General features: G+C 48.0%; 1 protein-coding gene and 1 pseudogene across 1 annotated transcript in view; one reads left to right on the top strand and one right to left on the bottom strand.

The window, feature by feature from the left end:
* HAS3 (hyaluronan synthase 3) overlaps positions 1 to 13,111 on the top strand; it is a 28,228-nt gene that overhangs the window by 2,141 nt on the left and 12,976 nt on the right. The window lies entirely within an intron of this gene.
* Positions 10,030 to 11,650, bottom strand: LOC121499349 (annotated as a pseudogene).

Below are 13,111 nucleotides of genomic sequence, written 5' to 3'. Positions count from 1 at the left end.
ATGTAATCTGTAATAGCAATGTCCTTGCTTCTATCTCTGCCCTTCCTCCAGGCCACCGTCTCTCTGTTACCCTTCCAGTCTGCTCCCTTATCTGTCACTGAACTTCCCGTGGCCTCTCACCTTTGGTCCCTTCCATTGCCCAGCAGTCTGTCACCAAGACTCCCCTGGATCATTCACATGGTCCATTACTTGGCCTTATCCCACCTTCTCTCCCTTCTTTCCCTCCCTGGTTTCTTCCTCCTGTTTCCAGGCCAGCTGTCTACAGCATCTTGGCCTACAGAGGAAAGCCCTATAGCAAGAGACATGCAGGGGCCCAAAACCCTGGCTGCAGCCAAACCCCAGGTCTACTGCCTGAGCATCAACTGTTTTTGTTCAGGTGACATCCTGGACATTCTTTAGAGTCTCTGCCCTGTGGTTCTTCCTGGACAAGTCCTCTGTTCCTTCCTTCTACAAGTCCTCTGTTACTTAATCAGAAATCCCCTGACCTTCACTTTGCTCCTTACCATCTCTCCACACACATATGTGTCCGTACTTCCCAATACTTTCCTTTCTTCACCTCTCTCCTCCATTCCTTTACCTTTCCTGTGGTTCTGCTCACCCATAGGTATAAGGGCCGAGGAGCCAGGGGGCTGGAGGTTAGCAAAGCAAATCACAGCATCAGTGATAGCCATTTATCGAGCACCTACAATGTACAGATGCTGTACCAGGCACAAAGAACGCAGCAGTGAGCAAAGTAGACTGAACCCCTACCCTCAGGGGCGGCTTACATTGTAAGGGATGGAGAAGGGCAATAAATAAGATAAACAGTAAAGTAGACAGAAGGTCAAGTGAAGTTAAATGCTATGGAGAAAAATTAAGTCAGGAAAGTGGATGCAGAGCCACTGAGGATGGGAGCTGTAGGCATAGATCAGTTGCTTAGAGAAGTCCCCACCAAGAAGTTGATATTTGAGTAAAGGTCAGAAGAAGATGAGGGAGTGACCATGAAGATATTTGGGGGAAGAGCATTCCGGACAGAGGGAATGGCAGGTGCACAGGCCCAGAGCTGAGAGCGTGTCTGGCAGGTTTGAGGACGGGCCAGAAGGCTGGTGTGGCTACAGCAGAGTGAGCAAGAGGAGCAGGGACCTCTCCGAGCAAGGCAGGCAGCCATACACCTCTTTCTACCTGAAGCCCCCCTCAGCTTATTTTTGTAAAGTACTTTGAGACCAAATGGATGAATGCTGCAAAATGGGAAATGCATATAGCCCAAAGGGGTTTTGTACAGTCTTTTTAAAAAGATTTTATTTATTCATGAGAGACACAGAGAGGCAGAGACACAGGCAGGGGGAGAAGCAGGCTCCATGCAGGGAGCCCGATGTGGGCCTCGATTCTGGGACTCCGGGATCACACCCCAAGCCAAAGGCAGATGCTCAACCTCTGAGCCACCCAGGTGTCCCTGTACCCAGTTTTCTTTCTCTTGGTCAGGATGAAGGGAGAAGCCCCATTTCTTCCACAACCCCTTCTCTGGGAAACAAATGTGTTGATCTGCCCTCATGAACCCCCGACCCCCACCCCCTGTCTGTGAGCGGTGAGCAACCAGAGCCTTGCCTGCCACCTGCCTGTGATTCACAGGGCGCTTTGCTGTGGTGGATGGATGGCTAAGACATCTGAAAGCGGATCAGTTGGAAGGAATAAGTTGGAGGATGATTCATCTGACCTGTACAAAACCAGATTGGCTTCTGTAGTTTCTCTGCACAGAAATCCAGACTCTCAGCCAGAATGTCCATGGTCAGGGAGAGGGTGGGCAAGGGGAGCTGAGTGCCAGGTAGGCTGGGAGCCGTGACCGCTGTTTCCTGACCAGGCCTGACCTGTGAGAGTCTGGCTGTGTCCTCCAGCAAGTTCTGCAGCCACAGACATTCTGCAGTCACATGCAGCTGGCTCACTGCACTGTGCACGTCTGCCTTGCATGCACCACTCAGCTTAGAACTGAGATGCTGCTGGGGGCTGGGGAGCCGTCTTCTAGGGAACCTGCTGTGGCACTCTTCCCTGCTGGCAGGGCTCACGGCTGCCTGCTGGCAAGAGAGGAGGAGGGAGTGCAGACCCCCCACCGTCAGCCCTGGAAGCAGCCGTGCCTACTTACTTGAAGGGTCATCCACTTTGTCCCTCTCATCAGTTCTCCCTACTGCCTCAGGAGCTCTGTACCGCCAGGAGGGCTCAGGGACTGTCCTCACTGCCCACAAACCTCTGTCATCCCTGCTGGGCAGAGAATAGGGAGATCAGTTGCTCTGTGTTCCCTTTTGTTTGGAAAGTCATTTCTGCATCCACAACCTTGTCTGATTCTCCCAACAACCTGGTAGTACAGGGAGGCGAGCTATTGTTATCTTCCTTTGGTGGGACGTGGCCCCAAGTCTCCTGGATCTCAGGCAGACTCTTGAACATCTGTTAAATACCATATACCCTCTCTCCCGCCACCCCCCCAAATGAGTATAGAGCACAGTTTGGGAAGAAAACTCAGGGGTTCATATATCCAGGTGAGCCTCAGCATGTGTGTCCCATGAAGATAGAGTTTGATTTCTGCTGACACGCTGAGGGACACCTGCCACTACCCCTGTGCTTGCCCTGTGCCACCTCTGAGGATGCTGAGCAGTGATAGAGCCCTCAAGTAAGGCTACCTGGCTGCTTGTGTGTGTGTGTGTGTGTGTGTGTTCTGACTACATATGTCACATAAACTCTTACAAAATTTAACGCATATGTAACAAAAAAAGAAAAATACCCACAATTTCACCTCCACTCCTACCCCAGGATTATCATTGGCATTTTTGTGTATGCCCCTTCAGATCTTTCTTACCTTCACACTTTTCTCAAATGAATACATACATGCATTACTGCTTCCAAAAATCCAAATAGGATTGAACCATAAATAGTGTCCCACATATTTTTTTCTTAATTATATATCTCGGAGACACTCTCCTGTTCGTGCTCACAGCTCCCTCTCCTTTGCAATGGGCCATGCCTTCTGTGGTATAGGTGAGCTACAGCTGGTTTAAGCATTTGTTTCTTGATGGTCCATTGAGTTGTTTATAATTTCCAGTGGTTCTTTGGGGATTCTCAACATAACTCTATGCATACTGAAGTGTTTCTATAGGATAGGTCCCAAGAGGTCTAAATATTGGATCACGGTGTTTTGAACATTTTTACTTTTTTTTAAGATGTTGTTTTTAAGTAATCCCTAAACTTAATGTGGGGCTTGAACTCACAACCCCAAGATCAAGAATCACATGCTCTGTTGACTGAGCCAGCCAGCCACCCAGCTATGAACATTTTTAAGCGTTAGTATCAAAATGTCCACCAAAAAGTGTGTGCTGATCTACATCCCCCTACCCTCAGTTGACATTGCTTCAATACCCATGAAATAGAGGTTCAGCCTTCACCAGCAAAATGTGTTGACACCTTTCTCTCAAAATAATTCAAGGACTGGGCAATCTCCAGGGGCTGGAGTTCTCCATATACCAAAACCATCAATGGGAGTGCAATAACATACTTTGGAAGTACACTCACCAGCTTATTAGTACTCATCCTGAAGAGAAATCCTGAGCCCGAGCAGGTCTACCAGAAAGGATTCTTACCAGGGACACCTGGCTGGCTCAGCCAGTAAAGCACATGCCTCTCGTTCTAGAGGTTGGGTGTACAACCTACTAAAAGACAAAAACAATTTTTATCAGACTCTCAGTTCTGAGACTGTGCCCTGGGTATTAGGGTATACCCTCTCAAGGGGTTTGGAGTGTCCCCAGGATAAGGACCATGGTTCCCAAACCAGACTCAGGATATAGAGCCTGATGGCCCCTCAAAGTATCAAGTTCATCTTATAACACCCAGAGTCAATGATGCTGTAGCTCTACATCATTGAACACAATACTTAACACTATAAAGAGCTTATTGACTCTCCTGTGTGTTTGAGGTCCATACATCCAGTACATCCTCCCACTTGGCCTGTGAGGTAGGTATTATTATTATTATCCCTGTTTTATAGATGAGAAAAGTGAGGCGCCCAAGAGGCTAATTATTTGTTGCAGGTTACATACCTGTGATAAGTAGCTAAACCAGTATTTGGACCCAGGCAGTCTGGCTCCCAAAACTAGACTTGTAACCGCTGTGCTTTGCTTTGCTACCTAATAGTGTATTTCCAAATAGTGAGAAGGTGGGGGAAGGGTGTTCTTAATATAAGTGAGGCCAGGAAAGTGGTCCCTGCTTGTTTTAAGTGGACCACCTATGTCAAGTTAAGGTCAACCCTGATTCCCTCCAAGTAGTGTCCTCAGACACCAAAACCCAGCCTCAGACACCAGAACTTGTTTGATGTCTTGTGTTTAACCTCGTTGTCTGCCCAACAGCTAGAGATGAGATCTGCTAAAACTCGCCGGCCCTCCTGCTCTTACACCTTAACAGCTTTCATAAATCGCTTATTTAAAGGCTTGTTCTTCACTCTGGGGATGACACCCAAGACTGCCTTCCTGGGAGCAGAGGAGGCAGAGAGCCATGTTGTGAGTGTGTGCAACACAGAAAATGTAGAAAGTCTTCCCGTACAATCCAATCAGAGCCAGGAAATGTCCCCTTTGAAGATTGGCTGTTGTTTTGGTTTGGTTTTTTTACCCTTTCATCTCCTGGAAGCAGGGTTCTGGTTCTCAGATTTCATTTTCAGAATGATCACTATGGACATTTTAAACGGTTATCTATTGCACCTATATTTCTTGCTATTATTCATTGATAGCTCTATCCCATACCATCCCTTGAGAGAAAAACGAGACTGGAATTAACAGCCCTCTTTTGCAGAAGGGAAAAATAAGGTCCAGAGATGAAAGGTTTTGCAAACGAAAAGAGACAGAAGAAGAGGAGATGTGAGTGCACAAGGGCAGAGAAACTTGTTCCTCTCTTCACTAGTTCTGAGGCTTAGCCAGTGAGCCAGCACCATCCTCCACCCCAGAGCAGCTGCGGGTGAGAGCAGTGGGTGTCAGCAGAGGGCAGTTTGCAGGGAGCTTCCGAGCTGCAGGAGCGCCCTCTCTGCTGGGGAACCGGGAAAAGCGGCGGGGCCTTTAAGTAGTTTATTAAATGATGTAAGATTTAATCTTCGCTGTCTGCCTTGGAGCTGAAGCCTGCTCAGAACAGTGCCTGGGTGGGGCTTTTCTGATGTGCAGTCCTGGTCATCACACGTCAAGGTAGCCTGGCACTGCGGAGAACAAAACCACCTGCTCCACACTTCCAGAGTCTCTAGAACTTGAACAAACCTCTCTGTCCTCTCCCACCCCAACGTACAATACACACCTTTATCAGACTACGCACCACTTTCAAAACTTCAAATCCTATGGTGACCGTATTAATCCTAGGGAAGGGCCAACTTGAAATTAGGCTGTCTTCACTGAAAGAATGGTAGTGCTGATGCTTCAGAGAGCTGGGGGTGGGGTGGGCTGAGTTCCCCTCCCCAGCCCAAACTTCCCCCCAAAACTTTGAGCATCAGAGTTGGAGGCTCTTGCATCAACCACATGGGTATTTCTCCGTGACCAAGGCCAAGACCAAGGGAGAGAGATGGTCATGGGGACTCCATGCACCACCAAAAGAGAGCAGCTCGGACCTGTTACCCTAACCTACCCTTGTGGTAGGAAAAGCCCCCAAAATGCAGAAATTCTTTTGTTTATAAACTGAAAGCTAATCCAAGTCAGGTTTTGGCAGCTCTGTCCTTCCACTGACAAGGGCTGGCTAGTTTCCCCTACCCCCAGTTCTCCTAGAAAAGGCAAGCAGTACCTTTGCCAACAAAAAAACTGTCAATCCAATTCCAGGTATATTGCAGAGATGTGGGGACTGATCCTGCCCATCTGGTCCTGTTCTCCTCTGTGTTTCTCCCTGGCTCTCCCTCTTAATTTCCAGTTCAAATCAGTGCCCTTTCTCCTTTTCCTTTTTTACTTCTGGCTTATTAGCTCATTAGCTCATTGTTCATTTTTTAAGATCAGTTCATTCAAACAGGTGTGGCAGAAGAAAATGGAAGACACTTCTATATCCTGGAGCTCATCTCCAGGATTGGCTGGCTCTCCGCTGTCCTGGTGCCAGAAATGCACTTGCAAATCTCAGCTGAGGAGAATCCTTAGGATCTGTTCTCAACCTTGGATATATAATAGAATCACCTAGGGAATTAAAAAAAAAAAAATTGAGCCTGGGGCTCACCCCCAGTGATTTTAATTGATCTGGGATAGGGTCCAGGCATTAGTGTTTTTTAAAAAGCTCCAAGGTTTTAAAAGTCTAATGTGCAGCAGCCAGATGCCAAAACCACTACTGCATTAGTTTACCCAGTGAGAAGAGTGTGTGTGTGTGTGTGTGTGTGTGTGTGTGTGTTTAGGGAGGGTTCTTAGCAAAAAAAAAAAAAAAAAAATCTGATAGTAGGCCATACTTCATGGGGGAAAGTCCTTCCCCACAAAGGAATTGATGCATACTGCCCCCACTCTTGGCTCTTCTCTAATTGCTTTTATGGAGGATCCAGCTTTGGGCTTCCTCTGTGACAGTGACTAATGATGTATTTCATCAAGAAAGAGGGGACACCTGGGTGGTTCAGTGCTTGAGCGGCTGCCTTTGGCCCAGGGTGTGATCCTGGAGTCCCGGGATCAAGTCCCACATCAGGCTCCCTGCATGGAACCTGCTTCTCCCTCTGCCTGTGTCTCTGCCTCTCTCTGTGTGTCTCTCATGAATAAATAAATAAAGTCTTTAAAAAAAAAAAAAGGACATTAAAAAAATAATAAATTTAATTTAAAAAAGAAAGAGGACATAAAGCAGAAGTGCCAGCACATTTAAATACATTGACGTTGTTGATGTTATTGTAACAAGAGCCAAATGAATTTGGAACAAGGTTACCTTAAGCGATCTGTTCCCCTCCTGCTGATACAGCAGCTGGGACACTAGGATGGTAGACTGGGATTGTGTTCTACTAAAGTCCAGAAAGCAGATGTGTGCTTGTCCAATGAGCAAGAATGCATGTGTCCACTTTGGGTACAGTGAATTATGTGCACATGTGGGTGTAGATAGGCAGGTGGGTACTTGCTTGAGGGGCAGTTTACAATACCCAGAGGAGAACCCCTCCCTGGGGCTTCCTCCAGCCTCCATGCGATGGTGCTGACATTGTCATTCTTGGATATACTTTTTTTTTTTTTTTTCAGTAAAAGCATTCTCTCAGAATGCTCAATATGTGCACCTCCCTCCCTTACCCAGGATCCCCATGGTCCTGGATGAGGGCATGTATGGGAGCTGACACCAGCTGGGATGTGCCAAGGGCTATGTTGCCAGAAGGAGGACTTCTTTCACTCAAAGGTGCTGGATGAGCTAGCACAACTATGCATACTCCCTCCTTCTCTGCTAAATTCTCTCAAAGGATCAGTGAGAAGGATTTAAACAAAGAAAATTACTCAAGTTTTGACTACCACTAATCCTATCTGTATCCTGGCCTTCCCTACTTGAGTGCTTTTTTTTTCACACCCAATGTGGGGCTCGAACTCACAACACCAAGATCAAGAGTTAGGGAGGGAGGATCCCTGGGTGGTGCAGTGGTTTAGCGCCTGCCTTTGGCCCAGGGCACGATCCTGGAGACCCGGGATCGAATCCCACGTCGGGCTACCGGTGCATGGAGCCTGCTTCTCCCTCTGCCTGTGTCTCTGCCTCTCTCTTTCTCTCTCTCTCTCTGTGTGTGTGACTATCATAAATAAATAAAAAAAATTTTTTTTAAAAAGAGGGAGGGGTGCCTGGGTGGCTCAGTTGGCTAAGGTCCACCTTCGGCTCAGATCATGATCCTAGGGTCCTGGAATGGAGCCCCACATCAGGCTCTCTGCTCAGCGGGGAGTCTGCTTCTCCCTCTGCCCTTCCCTCAGTCCCTCCCCCTGCTCATGGGCTTGTGCTCCCCGCTTGCTCTCAAATAAATATGTGCTACTGGCTGAGCCTGCCAGATGCCCCTTTACTGCTTTCTTTGTAAAGGGTTTCCAAACCCTTTTCACCTGAACTCATGTATGGTATAGACTGTACCCCCACCTAGCCCCAGCTTAGAAGGAAATTCTATAAATTCAGGATTTATATCATTTAAAAATACATTTTTGTTACCAAATTATTATACTTATTAATATAAAATTTGGAGACTACCGAGAAAAAAGCAAAGAGAGAAAAATCTATTGTTCCACTACCCAGACAAACCTGATCCTAATATCTGGGTGAACTTCCCTCTTGCCTTTTAATTTATAGGACTTAAAAGAAGACAAGAATGTAAATGTATTCATTCATACAAAACAATTTTGTATCCTGCCTTTTTTTTACTTAACCTTGCACGATAAGCATTTGGGCATATTCCTATGTTCTTTTCATGAACATAAATTCTAGTAGCTGTACAATATCCTAACAAGAAGGAGATTATGGTTGAAAATCATCTTTTGGATTTTTTTTTTTTTCTGCATTCACCCAAAAGAGGGAGAGAAAGGGAAAATGGCTGGGAAGAGCTTTTGCTGCTCAGGATTCCAAGGAAAGCATCTCCAGATCTGGTTTGATATTCGGTTATCGTTCTGGTGTGCCCTCCTAATCCTGACCTTCAAGCCAGCATAAAAGAACCTGGCCCCTTGGTCGGGGCTGACTGCTCTGCCGCCAGCAGAGCAGAGGCCCCTTAATTTGAAATGAAAACGATTTTCCCATCCCAGGAGGGAGAGGGAGAGAGAGTGAGAGAGAGAGAGAGGGAGAGTGAGTGAGAGAGAGAGAGAGAGAGGCTGGAGTTAAAATCCCCCATTGTAACTGCAGGACAGAAGAGTCCTTACACCTGCTTCTTCAAACATAGCACCTAGGAAGGGTACTGATTACAGAGTACTTGGCGTAAAAGGGGCAAGCCATGAAAGGTAACTTTGTCGGCTGGTAGCCGCCTGGCTGTAGCCAAGGCACACGGTTTCCACTTTGAATTATGTATTAACCGGTTGCAGATGAAGCTGCCTTGAGGAGGACGCCCCGTTTAGTCAGCTGGGGGACATAACCTGCTATTCGGTGGAGGCCAGTTTAAATTCACCTTGATTAGCTTCAAGAGCTTTGGGTTGTGGTCAGCCCAGAGAAGTTGCTGGGACGGAGCCTGGGGGTGGCCTGGCTGCCGGCCCCTTGCTGTTGCTGCTGCAGGGGAGCACTGCAGCGGGAGGTCGGCGTGGGGGGCGCACTCACCAGGGGGCCAGGCCAGGCGGCAGGGGGTCGGGGCTTCCAGCCCCAGCCCAGGGAGGTGGAGTGCCTGCCTCCCCTGCTGCAGGGTGTGGGCGCGCTTCACAGGTCTGAAAATCGCAGGAAGGCGAAATCTTTGTGGAACCGTCAGCTGCAGGGACCCCAGACCCTCCAAAGTTGGAGAATGACCCTCTCAACCCTCCAGGCCGCAGACGCCCTTCTCTTGATTGTTCCTCCGCTTGGACCCTCACTTGTGCCCAAGCTAGTGACACCACCTGCCCTCGGCTCCACTTCCTGAGGCCAGGGCAGCGCCAACCATGGGGGCACGACCCCCCCCCCCACCCCATGCCCCGCGCCACTTTGCCCCTGGGGGACTGCAGACGCCCCTGGGGGACTCCCATGTGGGATTCAATCCTACGACCCCCAGGATCCAGACCTGAGCCAAAGGCAGACGCTCACAGCTGAGCCACCCAGGTGTCCCTTGTCAGGTGCTCCTTATAGCAGGTACCGTTGGAAGTGCTGCAGTGTAAATATTTTTTAAGATTTTAGTTTTTTTAAGTGATCCCTACACCCAACTTGGGGGTCCACCCACTTGGCACAGAGATCAAGAGTCACATGCTCCACCGACAGAGCCAGCCACCCACCCTGTCACTGTAAGTTTCTAGTTTCATCCGGGCCTCTCTTCGTCATCCTTCAAACACACCTCATCCACTCCTCTACCTACTCTTGGTTTTGTTTTGTCTTTCATTTTAAAGATTTATTTATTTGAGAGAGAGAGAGTGTATGTGTGTGTATTAGTTCAGGGAGGGGCAGAGAGAGAATCTCAAGCAAACTCCTCTCTGAGCACAGAGCCCAATTTTGGGTTCTCTGTGTGGGGCTTGATCTCACAATGCCGGGGAGATCAGGACCTGAGCCGAAACCAAGAGTCGGGCACTCAACTGACTGAGCCACCCAGGCATCCTGACCTGCTCTTGTTCTTAAGCTCTTCTTCCCACCTAGAATGTTCTTGTCTTTCTACTTAGCCTAAGTTCTCCATGAAATTATGCTCAGCCCATTCCAGCTCACAGAGCTCTCTTTCCTAAAATCCTCAAACTCTTCTAGTTGGATTCTCTCGTCAGCATCTAATTGTTTTTGTAGTTTTATGGTTTTATTAACACAAATATGACATGCACATAAGCTGTCTATTCATTTTCTTCACTACGCAGCCTGGCATTGGGATTAGTGACTCTGATGGCCAGCTGGGCTGCTCTTTCCACAATGGCTTTGGGTTCTTGGAGGATACATTGTGAGCAATCTCTGCACAATAAGATTTGTTGCACATCAGCAGCACTTCAAGCTCCTTGGTTGTGGACCAGGAACTTCCGGAAGCCACTAGACAGCATGTGCTTTGTTTTCTTGTTGCTCCCGTAACCAATGTGGGCATCAAGATCTGGCCCTTGAATCTTCTGCGTACCCTATTGTCAATGCCTCTGGGTTTCCGCCAGTTGCGCTTAATTTTGACATATCGGTCTGATTGTGCCGGATGAACTTCTTGGTCCTCTTTTTAGCGATCTTGGGCTTCACCAGAGGTCTGAGGGCAGTCATGATGCCCAGCAACCGATGGCTGCCACCTCCGCCTCAGCATCTAATTATAAAGTGCCTTGAATGGTGACAACTTTTCAAGTGTATCGGTCTTCAAAATGGATAACTGTCCAGGTGGCAGGGACCAGCCTGAGACTTCTTGGTGCCAAAGCATCATCCCCTTCTCAGAGCTGGTCTTCAGCATCTGTTAAATGAATGTTGAAACGCAGCACGCGTGAATTTTCTACTACTGAGCAGGAATAGGGAGGCTTATCCTCCGGAACCCATGTAAGAGCCAATTCAGCAACATCTGAATTCACATTTTTAAGTGGGTATGGGATTAGTCCTATTCTTAAATCCCCAGTGGTAAGCAGAGATAAACGTGAGCTTTATTGTATCAGCCCCTTAAAGATTCTCCTTCCCTCCTCCCCTTGAAGAGATGAATGCAAACAGGGCACCGCAAACTGGATGTTAATTACAGGCAAATCCTCCCTGGCACGGGCTCCCTACAAAGGTAAGGACTCTCCTTGCTGCCTGATAACACAGGGGCACTGGCCCTGCAGATCAGAAAAAGAGAATTGGCTTCTGGGGGAAGCCGTCAGGGGGCCGACCCAATTGGTATGGGCAGAGAGTTTACTGTTCTCATGACGTTGCATCGAGGCCCGCTGTTCATTTCGGAGTTTTTAATTGACTGGCCCACCAGCTACAGAACTCCCTGGAGCCAGCTGAGTGGGGTAGGCGATAAGCCCACGGGACAAAGCTGAAGCCTTAGAAACTAACTAGGCATGAGACGATCCTAGAACGGCCCCGGGAAAACTTGCTCCCAGAGAAGTCATGCTGCTGGTGTGTCGAGGGCACACGGGATCTTCCCAAACAGGCTGCTCCATCCTTCAGCTTCTAAACACGTCACTTACGGGCAGCCGGTTGGCCGTGTATGACTCACAGACACATTTTGCCTGGCCTGTAGACTGTTCTTTATTTCGTTTTTTCAATATTTGAATTAGTTGCCAATACTTAAAAATTAGGAGATTTCATATAAAAATCTGGATTTCTGGGGCACCTGGGCGGCTCAGTTGGTTAAGTGTATGACTTGACTTCGGCTCCAGGTCATGATCCCCGGGTCCTGGGACCAAGCTCCTCATTGTCCAGCTCCCTGCTCAGTGGGGAGTCTGCTTTCTCCCCTTCCCTCTGCCCCTCCCCATGCCCCTGAGCACTTGCACTGTCTCTCAAATAAATAAAATTAAATAAATAAATAAATAAATCTTTTAAAAAAAATCTGGATTTCTGATTTATCTTGACAACACAGCACCTGTGCCATTCTTACAGGGACATCTTTAAATGGGACGTTCACTCCCACCAGGCTGATTCACTCATTTTTGTCCCCATTTGGCCCCTGCTTGTTTTCCCTGATCTAAAATGTTGCAGATTGCAAATTCGGGTAGGAGGTAGGATCGGATAGCTCCTCCAGTGTCGGGCAACTCCAGGCTCTGTAAAGATGCCCCTGGATGTGGAGGAGATGGCCCAGGGCTCTAAGGGAGTCAGTCCATAATGGTTTTGAGACAAGGCATTCTTCATTGACACTGATCTTGAATTTCCGGTCACTGAGCATCGCATCCTGGAGGAATGAGCTTGTAGAATCCAGAACACTGGCAAACAGATGCCCTTCTCTGGTTGAGGATGACTGGAGCTAACTTTCACTGAGCACCTGCTCTCAGCCAGTCTCTTCAATTCTTGTAACAACCCTGTCAAATACTCAGTCCCATTTCTGGGAGGAAGACTGACTATGAGGTTAGTGCCACACAGCTGGTGTCAGAACTGACTCCGAAGCATTCCTCTCAACCAAAGACTTCTCTCTCCACCTGAGCATTATTAGCTCTTCTTAGGGCCTCAAGTTCAAAACATATTCTCATTGTAGAGCCAATGCTGGTTTTTAAAAACACACACAAAAGAAAGGACGCCTGGGCAGCTCAGCGGTTGAGTGTCTGCCTTTGGCTCAGGGCGTGATCCTGGGGTCCTGGGATTGAGTCCCACATCAGGCTCCCTGAGTGGAGCCTCTCCTCTCTCTGTGTCTCTCCTGAATAAATAAATAAAATCTTTTAAAAATGCATTAAAAAACACACAAAAAAGAATACTTAAACCGTGCAGCATATCAGTGATGATTTTTCTCAAGGCAACGTGTGAAATGATTTGATTTCTGTAATGCAAGGTGGGAATGGGTGGAGTAGTGTCTTTCCCCGGGGTCTTTGTTTGCCTGGGGGACCCAGCAGTGAACTCTGTGGCCTAGAGTGACTGAGGCTGGCCCGGCAAGTCCCAGAGCCCCTAAGATTTCTGGGAGGCAACTCGAGTTCCTATAAATTTGTTGCAGCTTGGG

This window comes from Vulpes lagopus, chromosome 10 (genome assembly GCF_018345385.1).
Source record: "Vulpes lagopus strain Blue_001 chromosome 10, ASM1834538v1, whole genome shotgun sequence".
Lineage (NCBI taxonomy): Eukaryota > Metazoa > Chordata > Mammalia > Carnivora > Canidae > Vulpes > Vulpes lagopus.
The sequence above is the reverse complement of the archived record's forward strand: the minus strand, read 5'-3'. Positions and strand labels throughout refer to the sequence as shown.